This window comes from Trichosurus vulpecula, chromosome 1 (genome assembly GCF_011100635.1).
Source record: "Trichosurus vulpecula isolate mTriVul1 chromosome 1, mTriVul1.pri, whole genome shotgun sequence".
Classification (NCBI taxonomy): domain Eukaryota; kingdom Metazoa; phylum Chordata; class Mammalia; order Diprotodontia; family Phalangeridae; genus Trichosurus; species Trichosurus vulpecula.
The window spans coordinates 92,145,811-92,162,188 of record NC_050573.1 but is presented as its reverse complement, the minus strand read 5'-3'; the positions used below and the strand labels follow the sequence as shown (position 1 = coordinate 92,162,188).

Sequence of the window (16,378 nt, the reverse complement as noted above, 5' to 3'; positions counted from 1 at the left end):
TTTTCAATATTCACTTCCACAAGATTTTGAGTTCTAAATTTTCTCCCCATCTTTCCCCTCCCCCACCCCAAGATGGCTTGCATTCTGATTACCCCTTCCCCCAATCTGCCCTCCCTTCTATCACACAACCCCCCTTGTCTCATCCCCTTCCCTTTCCATTTTCCTGTAGAGTAAACTAGATTTCTATACTTCATTGCCTGGGCACGTAAGAACAACTTTTTAACATTCTTTTTTTTTTTTAAACACTGAGTTCCAAATTCTCTCTCTCCCTCCCTCCCCACCTACCCTCATTGGGAGGGAAAGCAATTCAATATAGGTTATACATGTGTAGTCATGTAAAACACTTCCACAATAGTCACGTTGTGAAAGACTAACTATATTTCCCTCCATCCTATCCCATCCCCCCCATTTATTCTATTCCCAGTCCCTTCTCAAAAGTGTTTGCTTCTGATTACCCCCTCCCCCAATCTGCCCTCCTTTCTATTATCCCCCTCTCTCTAATCCCCTTCCCCTCTACTTTCCTATAGGGTAATATAGATTTCCATACCCAACTGAATGCATATATTATTGTAATGACAATTTAGATTTGAAGATCTTTCCACCCATTAATAGGCCATGTGACCTGCTTACACCACAGGAAGCCTAAGTCACATGTGGTGGAAGGTGCTTGCTGAGAGGAAGAGGAAAGTGTGTCACAGGAAATGCAGAGAGAGCAATTAGAACTGAGGGATAGAGCAGACATGTGCTGTGATGCGAGTTTGTTGGTGGCAAAGGCCCAGAAAGGGGTGGAAAGGTTATGGGATGGCTTGGCTCCCTGATGGGATGCAATTTTTTTTTTTTTAGATTCTTTGCTGTTATTATAAAGTGGACTTACTGGTTATGGAATTTGCTGCTTGGATGGGTCAGACTTATTGGTTTTGGGACCTGGTTCTCTGGTGTCTGAATAAATATTTCTACCGTCAATATGGAGAGTCTCTTATATTTTGCGATACAGAATCACATAGGCATATTGACAATTATCATCTACATTGTGATTGTTGCCTTGCTAATACAGTTACTCCCTCTTTAAGCCAAATCTGATGACAGTAAAGTTCACTCATTCCTTCTCACCTCCCCTCTAAAAGCTTTTTCTTGCCTCTTTTATGTGAGATAATTTACCCCAGTCTACCTCACCTTTTCTCCTTTTCCAAGTACATTCTTCTCTCACCCCTTAGTTTTAATTTTTAGATATCATCCCTTCATATTCAACTCACCCTGTGCCCTCTGTGTATATGTATATGTATATGTATATGTATATGTATATGTATATGTATATGTATATGTATATGTATATGTATATGTATATTCCCTCCAACTATCCTAATACTGAGAAAGGTCTCATGAGTTACAAGTATCATCTTTCCATGTAGGAATGTAAACAGTTCAACTTTAATAAGTCCCTTGTGATTTCTCTTTCCTCTTTATCTTTGCATGCTTCTCTTGAGAATTGTATCTGAAAGTAAATTTTTCTGTTTAGCTCTGGCTTCTCAAGAATGCATTAAATTCCTCTATGTTACGGAATGCCAATTTTCCCCCTCATTGATTACACTTAGTTTTACTCGGTAAGTGATTCTTGGTTTTAATCCTAGTTTCTCTGACCTCTGGAATAACATATTCTAAGCCCTCCAATCCCTCAATATAGAAGCTGCTAAATCTTGTATTATCCTAATTGTATTTCCACAACACTTGAATTGTTTCTTTCTGGCCGCCTGCAATATTTTCTCTTTGACCTGGGAACTCTGGAATTTGGCTACAATATTCCTAGGAGTTTTCCTTTTGGGATCTCTTTCAGGAGGTGATCAGTGGATCCATTCAATATCTATTTTCCCCTCTGGTTCTAGAACATCAGGGCAATTTTCCTGGACAATTTCTTTTGTATATGTATTTTTTTTTTTTTTTTTGCTTTTTGGCAGGGCAGTTGGGGTTAAGTGACTTGCCCAAGGTCACACAGCTAGTAAATGTGTCAAGTGTCTGAGGTCGGATTTGAACTCAGGTCCTCCTGACTCCAGGGCCAGTGCTTTACTCACTGCACCACCTAGCTGCCCCTGTATATGTATATTTTAATTGAGCCCTTACAACTTATTTATTTTTGTATGATCATACAGCATTCAAACATGTCTCAATGGAAATGGTTTAGTTTGTTAAAGATCATGTGTCCTCTAGGTCTGTAGTGTTTTCATTATCATTTGCTACAAGAGTCTCTCTGTTCTCATAAGTCCAGAAGCCATTCAGATCAATTAGAATGGTAATGACTGTGTCTCCATGATTACCATTAATTAAATCCTGAAGGGATATTTTCAAAGAACCCTTAGATTTCATCATGTCAAAAATTTCATCTTTGACATCTTGAAATGAGACAGGATCTTGTCCATGGATTTTCATTAATTCCTGAATAGCCCTGACATTCAGGTATCCTCTGTTCTCTATATCAAGCAATTTGAAAGTATATTGCAGTGCTGCAGGTTCTTTTTGATTTTCTAATGCAAGCACAAAGTCAAGATAGGTCTTATAATCCATTTCTCCATCGTAAGTAAGGCATAAGTAAGGCACTCTTGGAACATACAATCCAAGAAGACATTGGTCATAGTTGCTGTTTGATGTTGGGAGAGTTCTTCCTTACTGAGCATTCCATTGTGGTCCTTACCAAGATTCAAATACTGGCCATAAACCCACAAAGCAGAAGGAGCAGAAAACCAATATGGTTTTTTGACTTTCCTTGGAAAGTTCTTCATCCCTAAGCTCCAATAAATCATCTAAGAAGCTACATGCTAAAATATCTTGTATTTTTATCTTTCCTGTTCTCAAAGGCTCTAAGAAGAGCTTTCCAACTGCAGTGAAGACATAAAAGGATTTTTCTAGTCTGTCTAACTGTGGCAGAATAGGGATAAGTTCTAATATGTAGTTTTCTAAATTTGATTCCTGAAGGTAACCTTGACCAGCCACATCATATAAACTAAGCCCTATTCTTGTTTGGTGGAGCCATACTTTTCTCATAACATAATTAAAGAACTACAGGATAGAGATTCTTCCATAGGGATCTGAATGAATAAGTTTAGCAAAGACTTTTGCCATAAAGAACTGCTTGCACTTTGGTCCAGCTTTTTCTCCAACTTTCAAAAAGTTTTCATAATTGATCATTGCTTCCTCCCCAATCATAAGTGGCATATGGTGTTTGTCCAGTAAAAACCATAAATTCTGTAATTCTTCATCGTCTAACAGTTCCCTACTTTTCCTTTGCAGAAAAACAGCTCTAGATTCTTCTCTTAATTTCTGTAATAAGACTTTATCTTCAGCTAGTAGCCTATAATAAAACCATGTAATAGATTTGTAGAACGCATTTACATTTTTTTTACCTCCTTTCCATTTTGTGTAGTATTTTGTGAACAGATCTATTTCTTCATTTTTAAGTTGTTTTTCACTTTTTTTTTTAACTTGGGCTGCTAACCATCTGTGAAGTACCTCTCTCCAGTCCATAGATGAATCCGAGTGGTGCCTCAGACCATGGCTCTTCACCAACAGTTGCCCAGTTGCTCCATGTCTAGAGCCCCCAAAGCAAGCCACTATAGTCATTTGGGAGGGGAGCAGGGCAGAGAAAGGAGGGAGGCCGTGAGAAGGAGGCTGACGCTCATTGTCCATCTTAGGTCCCGGAGGAGGTCTGAATGGTGAGGGACATAGGAGTTAATGACTGACCACTCAGGAGAAGGTTGATTATTTGCCAGGTTCTAAGGCAGAAAGTATAGAAGGCAGGTGGATTTTTTTTTCCTAATCCCACACAATGAGCATCAGCTAACCTCTTCCTGAATTCCTCCTAAAGAGCATTCCTGCATTCCTTGACAATTTTTTGAAAGATGATGTCTAGGCTCTTTTTTCGATAATGGCTTTCAGGCAGTCCAATAATTTTTAAATTTTTTTCTCCTGGTCCAGGTCAGTTGTTTTTCCAATGAGCTATTTCACATTGTCTTCCATTTTTTCATTCTTTTGGTTTTGTTTTAGAATTTTATTTCTCATAGAGTCATTGGCTTCCATTTGCTCCATTCTAATTTTTAAAGAATTATTTTCTTCGGTGAGCTTTTGGACCTCCTTTTCCATTTGGCCAATTCCACTTTTTAAGGCGTTCTTCTCCTCATTGGCTCTTTGGACCTCTTTTGCCATGTGGATTAATCTATTTTTAAGGCGTTGTTTTCTTCAGTATTTTTTGGGGTCTCTTTTAGTGAGCTGTTGATTTGTTTTCCATGATTGTCTTGCATAACTCTCATTTTTCTTCCCAATTTTTCCTCTATTTCTCTTACTTGATTTTCAAAATCCTTTTTGAGCTCTTTCATGGCCTAAGACCAATTCATATTTTGGGGGGAGCATTTGGATGTAGGAGCGTTGACTTTGTTGTCTTCTTCTAAGCAGATGTTTTGATCTTACTTGTCACCAAAGTAAGATTCTATAGTCTGAGGTTTTTTCCCACTGATTGCTCATTTTCCCAGGCAATAACTTGAGTTTTTAACTCTTTGTTAAGGTGGGGCTCTGCTTCCAGTGTGGAGGGCACACTGTCCCAAGCTTTAGGGGTTTTGTGCAGCTATTTTCAGAGATACTTCTAGGGACCTGTAAGTTTTCAGTTCTTCTAAGGTGGTATGATCTAAGGAGAGGTGCTTACTCCTCTCTTGGCCTGTGTTCCGGCTAGTGAGTAACCACAAGCACTCTTTTCTGCCCTGAAACTCCACTGCAGCCACAAAGTTCTGCTATGCCAGTGCTCCTCCTCGCCCCAGGACTGCCACCCAGGACTGAAACCCAGATCCAAGTACGGACAAAGCAACAGAATCCTGCCTTAGTGCCAGCAAAGAAATCCCTGCAATCTCCTTCTGATCAGTTGTTCAATTCCTTACCATCTGTAAGCTGAGACCTCTGGAAGCAACTGCTGCTGCTGCCACCACCACCCTGGTGCTGCATTGGGGCTGGTCTGTGCTCCTCTCTCACCCAAGTCTGACAGACTTTTCCCAGTGACCTTCTAAGTTGTCTTTGCCATTTGTGGTTTAAAAAGTCTGGAAACCACCTCAGCTGCCAGTGATTCAGTCCCCTGGAGCCTGCTCTGGGTTTGCTGGGGGGCCCAGGCTGTGCTGGCATGGTCCAAGCTGGACTGTACTCCTCTCTCAGCCTAGTGCAACAGACCTTTCCTGTCAACCATCCAGGTTGTTTTGGGCTGGAAATTTGTTTCACTCTTTTTGTGAGTTCTGCTGTTCTAGAATTTGTTTAGAGTTATTTCTTACAGGTATTTGGAGGGGTTTGGGAGAGAGCTCAGGTGAGTCCCTGCTTTTACTCAACCATCTTGGCTCCACCACTGAAACAACAGATTCTTAAAGTATTAAGGAATGCACTTCTATAAATATCTATATACACGTATCCATGTATATACACATTCATGTATATACACACATAAATTATGTTTCCCCTTGAAACTACCAATTATAAAATTACATGGGAGTTAATAGATCTAATACAACTATTAGATGTCTTTCCTTTTCCTTCTTCTCTTAAGCATAAACTTAAGGGCTACCTCTATGTAAGGTTTCCATTCAGTCCCAAAAGTGACAATTCCATTTCACTGTAGCTCCTCACTTCCTAACACATGCTCAAATATTAACCTCTGTCCTATCTCTGCCAAAGTCCTGGTCCTTTAAGAATCAAAATCACAGAATCACAGAATTCCAAGTCAAAAGAAGGCCATCAGAGGCCACCCAGTTCAAACCAAACCGGACCAAAAATCTTCTCTACAAAAGTCAAAAATTAACAAAGGAGAAGTACAGAGACAACAACTGAATCATTCATAAGAGATATCAGTATATTTGTGGCATCCATTGTAAATTAAATGACAAATAGGACTATATGTACTTAACAACAAAACAATGCCAACTAATTATACAATATTAATAGAAGTACAAGGAATTTATAATTTGGCACTGTGAGAAAAATATCTTTAAAATAATCATAGCACCAAAGAAATATGCTTCCTTTCTCTTTTCCCCTGAATCTGCTCCACTGTTGGCACCCTACCTTTTGATCCTTTTCTCATATTGGACTGCTCTCTGTCCACAAACATGCTCTGTTCTCTCTTCCTGTTTGCTCATGCTATTCCCTATGCCTGAAATGGCTGTCCTCCCTTTCTTGGTTGCAGAATTTCTACTGATTCTTGAAGCCAAACTCAAATACCAGCTGGCTCTATATCATCATTCACCACGCTTCCTATGTACCAAAGTATGATAATATCTAATGCAGCAAGTCTATAAACTGTTGAGATTTCTCAAATGAACCCTTCCACAAAGACCTGGAATTACCAAACAAGTGATTATCATGCACCTATGTCTAGACAACTATGTATGCCCCTGTAGGGAATATAAGGATGAAATTACCATCATGACTATCTTCAAAGATCTCAAAGTCTAGTATTAAGTAATGTGACCCATTTTAAAGAAATATATCCTAACACGCATTCCCAAGTAAGGCTTGTCCTTCAAAACAGTCCCCACAGGAGCCAATAATAAAATCATTGCTATTACTTGGCCTGTGTTCTAGAAAATGTCATCAGAACCAAACCAAAAAACATGTGAAAAAAAAGTCTAATCCTTCTTCTAGCAGTTCCTTTGTGACTTGATTATTTCTTCCTGTTGCATCACTACGGACTCAGTCAGCCATATATGATACCTCTGTTATTTTCTATTCTTCTCTTGTCCCTCACCTCTCACATTCAAGTCCTATCAGTACCATTTCCACAGCATAATTTCCACCTGCCTGTCTTCTCTATTTCTGTTACCACTACCACATTCCAAGCCTTCCTTACCATCACCTAGAAGAGTATCAAAAATTCCAAATGGGTCTTCTCTCTCCTACAATCCATCCTTCACACCACTGCTAGAATAATATTTTTTGCACATAACTATATTATAAGATAATTCCTCTGCTCATTTCCTATTTCTTCAAGTAAATTTCAAACTTCTTTGTTTGGCATTCAAGGTTCTACACAAACTGTCTCTACCCTACCTTTTAATCCTTTGTCACATTGGATTATAATCTGTACTCAAAACAAGCCCTATTCTCTTGGTTGCAGAATTTCTATTCATTATTTGAAATAAAACTCAAATGCCAACTCTATAAAGTTTTTTTCCAATTTTTCTCAGATTTTACAGGACAATTTATTCTGTCCCAAGTTAATGGATTTATTCGGTTCACTTCAATTTAATTACAGTATATTATAATTATCAGTGTTTATGACTTACCTCTCTAAGTAACTATAAGTTCTGTGACTAAAACTGTTCTTTCCAAGGTGATCCATGATCTTAAATTGTTTCTCATTCCTCAAAATTTTGATAATTTACTCATTATTTCTCATTCACCATAAGATTCTTGAGGGGAGACAACCTGCCTTGCTGAGGTTTCTATCTCCCTCAGTATCCTTCTATATAATAGGCAACAATGAATGACTGAAATGTGAAAGACAAATGGAGTAGAAATGGTACTAGCTTTGGCATAAGGAACACTTGATATAATAATCAATTACTCTCTGACTATAATTAAGTTATGTATGCTCTCTAAGCCCCAGTTTCCTAAACTATAAAGTGAGAATAAAAATATCAACTTAAAGGGCTATCATAGGAATTAAATAAGATAATACATAGAAAGCATATTGCAAATCTTAAAGTGTCACATAAATTTTAGTGTTATCATTATCAGAGTTTGACATCCCAGAAAGCAATAATAATGAAAACAAATGTTATTAAGAATAATAATAACTGACATTTATGAGGCACTTTACAGTTTGCTTTCTATAAACTGTTTCAATAAGTTAGTGTAATTTAGCATCTTGTTCCCAGGCAAAAAGCTTGTTTGCTATGGTTTATTTTTTGGTATATTCTAAGTTGTAGAACTCATAAAACGTCTATTTGCAGTTTTGTGTGGACAAGTGGTTTTCCTTGCTACTGAGTATTTGTGATAGTCTCTTATTACCAGCACATAGTAGGAAGGGGCTGACCTGCAAGTGCAAGCTAAAGGCTACCCTTTCTCCTTAAGAGTGAACTTGGAAGCATCTTTTCTTCTGAACCTAAATTTGTAACCCTCATCCACAAATATTTGAGGGGGATGATAAATATAATTCCACTCTGACATCCCTCTCTGAAACTGAAGAAGGGAGTGCCCAACCTCACCAGTACTCCTGAGCCCTACCTGCCCTTTCTCCCTAGCCAGAATGCTGATGAAGTCATTGGCTTCACTTCTTTCTCCAGACATGGGCCTGGTCTCAGGTTGTATCTACCATGACATCTACTGTCTATAATCCATACATTAAGATAACCCAAATGGACAGATTAATCTTATACAGGCAAACTAGTTTGAACTTTACTTGGTAAACATGACATACACAATAACTTTTATATCATTTAAATGATATATAGATAAATAGATATAAATAGATACACATATACATACAAACACTGTATATATGGGGTCCACTAAGGAGGGAAGGCTCACTTCTAGTACAAATCTTTTGGCCTTTCCAAACCTATCATGCTAGATATTTTTCAGGATGCCATGTTTCCAGAAAGGACTATTACTAAATATTAAGATCAATAGATTTTTTTTGCAAGTCATCATAAAATCAGAGAATTGAATCCAAGTCAGTCTTCATTTAAAAAAAAATTAAAACAAACACAAACATACCACATAAAATCATCTTCATTCTTGACAGTTCTTTTTTTGGTAATGAACAGACTAATATTCACCTTTGCAACAGCTCTTTAGTTACTCTGTTTTTTCTGTTTGAATGGGTAAGAAGATTTCAACATGTATCCACAGGATTATGCTTGTTAAATAAATCTGTTCAGAAACCTCTGTCCAACATTCTCTGGACAAATAATGAAACCGTTTGCTAGATATAGCACATAGACATCTCTTACTGGGGCCAAAGAAGATGTAGTATTTTAGTTAAAAATGCACAACAAAGATGTTTAAAAGAATAAAATTTACAATTTTCTGGTTCATGAATGTGAATGTGACTAGAATCGCACAATAGAGGAGCCAAAAAAGAATGTAAAACACGTCAGAGAAAGAAGTGATAGGTTTAAACATTTATATTAAGTTATTAATATATTAAGTGCAGGATATACAAAGATTTTAAATGACACTGTCCCTATACTCGAGACAACATGAGAAAAAGGAGAAGATACCTACAAAGATAATAGAAGGTAAGGAGTAATAGGGGCAAAAGAGAAACCCAGACTAAGTAAGTCCTCTGGGAAAATGTAAGGAAAGAAAGGAAGTAAAGGCTTCATGGAGGAAATGGTATGCAAAATAAGCATGGATAGAAAAAAGGCAGAAAAGTAGTCATTGAGACGGAAATGAAGAAGTAGGACATTCTAGACATTAACATCTACAAATGCAGTTATAGGAAATGACATCAAGTTCAGAAAAGAGCTAGTGGTCCATTTTGGTTGGAACTGATAATTCACGAAAAACAGTAATGTCAAATAAGGCTGGAAAAATAGGTTAGAAACAGATTGTGAAGGATCATTAATTTCAGCTAAAGGAATCTGTATTTTATTCTGTAGGTAATCATGGAACACATGTAGGTCCTTGTCCTTTTTGTTTTTTATCTCTTTGGGGATACAGAACTAGTAATATTATTGCTAGCCCTTTGGGCAAAGTTCCAAATTGTTCTGCAGAATGGCTGAATCAGTTTACAACTCTACCAACAATGCATTAACATCTCATTTTCCCTATATCCCTTCTAATATTTCTCATTTTACTTTTCTGTCCTATTAGGCAATCTAACAGGTATGAGGTAGTACCTCAGAATTGTTTATATTTGCATTTCTCCAACCAATAGTGAGTTAGAGCATTTTTCATGCTACAGATAGCTTTAATTTCTTCATCTAAAAACTGTTCATATCTTTTGTCATTTATCAATTGGAGAATGGCTCTTATTTTTAGAAATTTGACTCAGTTCTTTCTATGTTTGAGAAATGAGACCTTTATCACAGAAACTTTGAAAAAAAATTATTTAGCATTTTATTTCTCACCCTGCTTTTTAACTTCCATTTGGGCATAGTCTTCTCCCACTAAATTGTAAGCTTCTTGAGGGCAAGTACTATCTTGAGCTTAACACAGAGCTTAACATAGTGAACATTTAATAAATATTTATTAACTATTGGTTGACATCTCAAACTAAATGCCCCACAGGCATGTTAAACTTAACAAATCCAAAACAAACTCTTGATTTCTCCTCTACTCTCCAGCAAACACTCCCAATTTTCCCCACTTTCCTTTAATTGTAAAGGGCATTTTATTTTTCTTGATTTTTCAGTGGGAGAGGAGAGGGTAGATAAAGTAGATTTTTGTTCACTGAAAAAAATGAAATTAAATTTTTAAAAATACTATCAAGGGTACCACCATTCTGCCAGTTACCCAGGCTCACAATCTCAGTGTACTCTTCTACTCCTCATTGTCACTCATGCCACATATCCAATCCACAGCCAAATCTTGTCACTTCCACTTTCACAATGTTTCTCCTCTGTCCCTTCTCTCTACATACATAGACAAAAGAATAGTCGGACTGCCTGAAAATTATGACAAGAAATTATCAAAGAAAATTGCCCTGAAGTTCTAGAACAGGAAGGCAAAGCAGAAATAGAAAATAGAAACAATCCACCAGTCACCACCTGAAAGAAATCCCAGAATATTATAGAAAAGTTTAAAAGCTCCCAGGTTAAGGAGAAAATATTGGAAGCAAAAAGAAAAAAAAAAACAATTTAAATATTGTGGTGCTACATATGAGATTTACACAAGATCTAGCAACAACTACATTGAAGGACCATAGGTCTTGGAATACTATATTTCAAAGCGTTATGTTACGGTTTCATAAAGTTAGGTTATAACCAAGGGTAACATCCAGCAAAGTTAGGTATAATCCTGAATGAAAAAAAAATGAACATTTAACCAACTGAAAGGCTTTCAGGTCTTTGTGGCAAACACAGTAGTATTTAGGGGGAAATCTGACATATAACATCCAGGAGAAATATAAAGTAAACTTTAAGGGACTCAATAAGGTCAAATTATTTACTTACATATAAAAACATCATCAGTTCTATTATGACTGTCATTTTTTATTTGGGTAGTTTGAAAGAAAGGCTGGGGCTGAGATGATTATGATGGGGTGAGTCTAAAAAAATAATACTGTGTAGGGAGAGATAAAAAGGAGCAATTATCTCATACAAATGAGGCAAAAATAAAATAAAAGACCTCCAATGAGTGAGGAACAAATTACCTTCCAAGACAATGCATTCTATTTGTGAATAGCTCTAACTGCCTCTTGGCATCTTCCATCGTCTAGTTCTTCCTCCAGGGCAGTGCAGAACCAATCACCCAAAGAATCATAGATTTAAAACTGAAAGGGACCTCAAAGATCATTTAGTCCAACCCTCTAGCTTTTTATGAAAAGAAGTCACATCATCATTCTACAAGAAGGTTTTTCATATGTGAAAAAAAATTATCATATTCCCTTTGAGTATTCTATTCCCCAGAAATAGGACTGAGATCAGCTCAAGGCCCTTTGCCATTCTGGTTGCTCTCTTCTAGATATTTTTTCTACCTTATCAATGGATTTCCTAAATCATGATTCCCAAAATTACACACAATAGTCTAGGTAAGGTCTAAGAAAATCAGAGTATATCAGGACTAATACCTCTTCTATTGCTGGAAGCTGTGTCTCTCAACATAGACTCAAAACCTATTAGCTTTAGTGACTGCCACATCACATTGCTAACTCATAATGAGCTAGGAAAGCAGGATCAAGCTTACATACCTAATGTTTGCATATTCCATTCTCTTTCAATTTTGTAAAACAGGAAAACATTTGATCTTCTCCAGATTCACAGTAGCTCTTCTTCTTTTCATAATCTTTCAAACATGACTAACAAAGGCTCAGTAAGCATGCCTCCCAGGACTTTTGGAACCTGACATTATAGTTCATGTGAACAAGTGGCTTAAAAAAATTAAGAGGAGGGAGGTTCTCTCTTGTCTCCTTACTTATCATTGAGACCAGTTCCCTATTAATCATGTTTGTTCTGTGTCTCCAGTGCATTCTCCTCAAGAGGGAAAACAGAAGCAAGAAGAATTGAGCAGTTGTAGTTTCTCTCTAGCATCAGACATCATCATACCATCCACCCTAAGCCATGGATACTTTTCCTTCTTTGACTCTCAGTTTCTTTCTGAGATAGCTAAAATAGCCTTTTCTATTTTCCTCAGTTCTCTTTGCAGGCAGCAGCTGATTCTAGGGGGTAAAGTGGAAAGAGTGACACCCTTGAAGGTAGGAAGACCTGAGTTCAAATCTAGCCTTGGGCACTGATTAACTGTGGTAGCCTTAGGCAAGGCACTTGACATCTCTAGGCTTCAGGTTCCTCATCTGTAATAGGGGAACAATAATAGCACCTACCTCCTAGGATTGCTGTGAACATAAATAGGATAACAAGTAAAGCCCTTCCCAAATCTTAAAATATTACATAAATGCTATTACTGTTCTGTGATTTAGCGCTTCTGATCATCTTCTTACAGCACTGTGCCAACAATTTGGTAGTCATCCTTCTGTAAGAATGAGAGCAGGAAAGAGACCTTTGAGGTCAGGAGTGACAAAGCCAGGCTTGCAACAAAAGGCAAATGAACCCCACCTTCTTTCTGGAGAACCCTGTTTTGTCCTGTTACCTGACCTTGCTTCTCGCATCCATCCATTTCATTTAAAAACCCCGAATGAACTCCAGGTACCTTCCGGCTCTAAGTAGATGAACCTAGCTATGATTCTAAGGGACTTCACACAGCGAAGTTGGAATTCAAACCCAAGATTTGTAGATCTAAGCCCAGGGCTCCTTCCATGTTGCTATGCTGTCATAAAGATGTTAAAATATATAGTGGTGTCTAAACTGTCTTAAAATATTTTAATGGCTGTATGAGATTAGGAGTAATATGTACAGTTCTAGTAGGCAAAACTAAAGAGCTTTACCCACAAAATGTGCTTGATAAGTATTTATTGAACTAAAGTGAATAAATAGGGATTAGAAGAAGGCAAATTGCCACTCAAAGGAAAACCTTCCTCGGAGTTAACACAGTCCTAAAATGAAACTTATATTACTTATTAAAGGATTAATTTCCTCAGTGCTAAAAGTGTTTAAGCAATATTCAAAACAGAATACATGGAAAATGGTAAACAATGTGAGAGATTGTGTTTCCTTCTATTAGGTGATTAAAGTCTATCTAGAATAAACCATATCCCTCCTTTTACTTATTAAATATATATGACCATGTGGTTACACGCCAAGTAAAGCAGATTCTGTCCTACTTTTGAGAAATGGGAAGTTGGGGGCGGGGGACAGAACGGAATTGATTCAAGTGTTTGCTTCTAAGTAACTGTCATTGCAAGTGACATTATTATTAATATCAATAATAACTATTACCACCTCCATGCTGCCCTATGACTATATTCTGAAAATGAATTTGCCACCCTAATATAGAAAGGTTGATAACTGATTTTAAGGGGCTCAAAAGAAATTGTTCTTCCTATATGCTCATTGTTCATGGAAGGAAACTTGGACAAATCTATTAAAATGTATTTCCTAACAATATTACTATTTTGATGTTATATAAAGATCTAAAAGCAAAACAATATAAGACTTTCATTTTTAAGTCAGATGATGTCTGTTTATATTTCTGCAAGGGAAAGTTCATAAACTCAAAACAGTAATAAAAATACACTGTTAATTCTTCGGTATTCATTTTCATGAATGTCCCACCATATGATATCTTAGCCTCCTTGATATCTCACCCATCGGTCAAGGCCAAACTCACAGAATCAAAATATCCCAGAAGCTTAGATTTGAAAGCTACCTAGGAGCATTAGCCCCCAAAAGTCCAAACAGCAATATTCTCCACAACATCCCTGAGCAGTGATCATCCAACCTTTACTTAAACCTTCAGGAGAAATGCACTGGCTCTGCTTTTAGATTTCTCAGATTCCTAGGAAGCTTTTCCTTATAATGAATCTAACTGCAGCTCTCTTCCAATTTCTACCCACTGCTCCCAGTTCTACTTCTGTGGCCAAGTAGAACATGTCTAATCCCTTTCCTATATGACAACCCTTCACATATTTGACAAAAGCTATAATTCTAACCCATTCACCCCCACCTTCCTCTGTACAAAACCTCTTCTTCTGTCTACATATCATTAACTTATTCCACAGATCTTCGTTTGGCTTGGTACAAGCAAAATCCCAATTATCCTTTTCTGGAATGTCAATGTCCTTCAAAAAATATGGCACCTTAACGTGAATATAATATTTGGCAGGTATTCTGATGTCTAGAAAAAGCTAAAGTCTGTCACTTCCCTCATTCTGGACATGCTCCCTCCACATATGCTGACTAAAATCGAGTTATCTTTTTGTGGAAGGGAAGAGGGGTGCTGTCATGTCACACTGCTGGTAGATACAGAGCATGAAGTAAACTAAAAAATGCATTTTTTCTCCACATGAATCTGGTTAGTCATACCTATCTTATCCTATACCTCTGAAGTTGGTTTTGAACCCATGTGTAGAACTTTATATTTATTCTTAGTAAATTTAGTCCTAACAGACAGTGTAGCCTAAGAGATAAAGAGGTGGCCTCAGAGTAAGAGAGACCCAGGTTAAAGATTGGCCTCTCACACATTGGCCATGAGACTTAACTTCTCAAAGTCCTGGGTGACTGCCTAATACATGATCTCTTCAGTAAGGATGTGTCTGCCATACTATGGCTAAGTGGCACAATGATAGAAGGAATAAAGGATAATTCACAGGGAGAGAACAAACAAAAGGATGACATAAAGCAGACTGAAGAATTATAAAAGCACAATAGTCTAGGGTCACTGACGTTCAGAACAAACAGTCCTTTGCTCCACAGTACTTGACAGCATAACCACATTAAAAGCTAATAAATTAACTGAATTTCTTACTGGTGATTCTGGGTCATTAATAAAAGGTGAAATTATGTTCAATGTACTCTGATTAAATAGTATATTATACATTTTATAAGATTCCATCAAACAAGGCAAAACGAAATAATTTTAGATATTTAAAGGATTCATTTCAGTTATCTGGAAAATTCAAATGGTCTAACATTTCTTTCCATAATGATGTTGTATAATGGTTAAACCGAGCCTCAAAGAATGAGAAATTAGAGACCTTTTGGGTTCCTTTAGACTTTAAAAGTCCTATGAAATACTCCAAAAGGTAACATGATATGATAGAAAGACTACTGGTCTGAGAATAACGGAGCTGTAGTTCTTCCTTTGTCACTAACTCTCTAGACCTTTGGCTAAGTAATCACCTCTCTGGGCCTCAGAAGGGCCTTCATTTATTTTCTGATAATTGAAGGAGTTGAACTAGAAGGTTTCTAAAATCTCTTCTACTTCTTATCCCATATATTCCAAGTCTCTTCCTTCATGTTCTAAATTTCTGTGTTATGAGATCTAAAGTCCCTCCCAGCTCTATTACTCTATGGCCCGTGAACCTCTAACATTCTATAAGTGTATGAATGCTAAAATTATAATGAAAACCTAAGTATTAAATTTCAAACTAGAAAACCTTAACATGGCCCAGTCTGACAGGGACAACTAATTAAATCTATACTAGAATAAACATAGCAGAAAACATTCTATGCACCTAACAATATACTATGCAGTCAACAGATGAATGTTAAAGAAAATATCTGGCTTTGTAATAAAGGTATCACCTACACAGACATGCTAGTTTTCCATCGTCTTATTCAGTCACCTGCTACCTCTGATATACAAAATGAAAGATCCATATGGCTGTGTCTCTAAAACATTGTACTTTAAACAAGAAACTAATATTAGAAAAATAGCAACAAAGAGGTGAAAATTTATTTTAAATTTTATAAATTACATATACATAAAGTTCTGTGATTAGAAAGCACCCTTGCAACAATCCTTTGACAAGTATTATTGTGGCAAGTGTGACAACTTGTGAAAAGTATTATCATTATATCTATTTTAAAGGTAAGAATATTGAGGTCCATATTGCAGAGGTAACTAACCAAAAGTTTCATAGCAAATACATAGTATATCAAACCTAAAGCTTTTTCTTCAAGGTTAGTGCACTTTCTACATCACCAGATGCCTCTAAACACTTTCAGGATCACATACTAATGATAGGAAACTGATAGTAAAAGCTTTGCATTCACTTGTCATTCTGAATACTGCTTAGCTTTATGTAGGCAAATATGGAGAGGCACAGCGGTTCTCAAAAGATTGTTCTTTATATCAGAGG

General features: G+C 36.9%; 1 protein-coding gene and 1 pseudogene across 2 annotated transcripts in view; both read right to left on the bottom strand.

The window, feature by feature from the left end:
- Positions 1-16,378, bottom strand: part of TRAPPC9 (trafficking protein particle complex 9) — a 1,018,418-nt gene that overhangs the window by 488,946 nt on the left and 513,094 nt on the right. The gene's annotated exons all lie outside the window — the stretch shown is intronic.
- On the bottom strand, positions 2,188-3,513 carry LOC118834581 (annotated as a pseudogene).